Consider the following 2,271-nt stretch of genomic DNA (forward strand, 5'->3'; position numbering starts at 1 on the left):
AACCCTTTTTCTGGATTGTTTTGTGATTGAGGCAGCCACACTAGATCCTGTTTGACTCATAATAGTTGGAACAGGCATATCAGTTGGAGGTTGTGGATCAGTTGGAACAGGCACATTTGTTGGAACAGTCATATCAGTTGCAGTTGGCATATCATTTGCAGTTGGCATATCATTTGCAGTTGGCACATCATTTGCAGTTGGCATATCATTTGCAGTTGGCATATCAGTTGCAGTTGGGGCAGGCATATCAGATGCAGTTGGCATATCATTTGCAGTTGGCATATCAGTTGCAGTTGGCACATGTCCTTTTTTAGGTTTTCTCTACAATGTAAGACACAATGTATGGTTGTCATCACAATGCATATCACAATGAAGAATGTAAGACAGAATGTAGAATGTAAGACAAAATGTATATCACAATGAATTACCTTTCTTTTAAGTGCATTGGGATCCTGAGTGGTAGCCTTACAAGTCATAGCATTGTGACCAAAATTATCACATTTGGTGCACTTATATGCAACACCAGATCTTCTCTTCCTTGCACCATCCTCTCCACTTTCTCTTATCCTAATCTTCTTAGGTCTACCAGGACCATTTTTATATGCAGGTGGTAGAGGTGGTTCCATCTCAACTTCTGGCCACATATCTTGACCATTGATTGGACTTACTGAAAATCCATAACATAGTGCAAACTTTTCTCTTGTGTAACAAGCATCAACAAATTCATCAGGGTTTTGCTTTCTATAACTCAGAGCAGCTACAGCATGCCTACATGGAATTCCTACTAATTCCCAAAAATTACAACTACATGACCTTTTAGCAATGTCAACAATAAATTCATGTGTGTTGTAACTATGTGTAACCTGAAAAGTCTCAGCAATTGACCATGTTGGCAACCAATGACCACTCCTGAACACCTCATTATCTAACCTTCTCCTAGGTATTGGCATCACCTTATGTGGCCAATTTTCTAGTTTACTTGCAGAGGTGGATAACCTATTCATCAGATATTTTCTTATCCACTCACACATTGTGAGTATAGGTTTGTCCCTAGCAGCTAGAATGGTAGCATTAAAAGACTCTGAGATATTATTCATCAATGTATCACATTTAGGGTAAAAAGAAAAGGCATGCTTACACCAGCTTTTGGTAGGAACAGCCATCAACCAAGTCCAAGCATTGGGATCTGCATTCTTCAATTCATTCATCTTTTGGACCCATGCCTGATAGTATGTGGCTTTAGCAGCTCCAATCATTAAATCTCTAATAAGGGCTCCTCCACCAAACCTTTTCTTGAAATTAGCATACAAGTGCCTAAGACATAATCTATGCTCAATAGTATCAGACAATTCTTCAAATACAGCCACAAGTCCCTGATACAAAATAGAAATTTTTTCAACATTTAGAGAATAGAATAATTTGCAACAGAAAGATAGAGTTAAATACATACCTTCTGTTGATCAGAGATAAATACATATCTTCTATCCTGACCAATGTCCTCCATTAGTAGTTGTATAAACCATCTCCAACTCTCCTTTGTTTCATTTTCAACCAGACCAAATGCCAAAGGGAAGTATTGGTCATTAGCATCCCTGCCTACAGCAATAAGTAACTGTCCACCATACTTGGTCTTTAAGTGACATCCATCAACCCCCACAAATGGTCTGCATCCATGAATAAAGCCTTTCTTACAGCCATCAAAACAGAAATAAAATGACCCAAACCTTGGTTGTATGGATGGACTAGGTCTTTCTACATTTATCTTCACAGTGTTGCCATGGTTTACCCTTCTTAGTTCTTCTGCATACCTCCATATGGAAGCATACTGATTGTCAGCATCACCTTCAATTATCTTCTTCGCAATTAGCTTAGCCCTCCATGCTTTTGCAACAGTAATACCCACAGAATATGTTTGCCTCATATCTTGGATGATGTCTCTTATCCTGACTGTATCAGAAGTTTGCATCCTCTTTACCACATGCTTGGCCACCCACTTTGAGCTAGCAGACTTGTTGTTCAAAACCCTAGCACATGTGTGCTTATGTACAAGTGTTTTTATAGCAAAAGTCTCCTTGTGGCCCACCTTAGAGCATAAGACTAAAAACCCACATTTATGCTTACACACCACCCTTACCCTATCTCCCTCATTTTTCACAAAAGAAATTTCCCTCCCATTAAGCACTGACCACTCACGGATAGCTGCCCTAAAGTCATCAAGTGTGTTGAATTCCATACCCCACTTGAATATAAAGTCTTTGTTTAGATGCTCTT

Source organism: Lathyrus oleraceus, chromosome 4, assembly GCF_024323335.1.
Source record: "Lathyrus oleraceus cultivar Zhongwan6 chromosome 4, CAAS_Psat_ZW6_1.0, whole genome shotgun sequence".
NCBI lineage: Eukaryota > Viridiplantae > Streptophyta > Magnoliopsida > Fabales > Fabaceae > Lathyrus > Lathyrus oleraceus.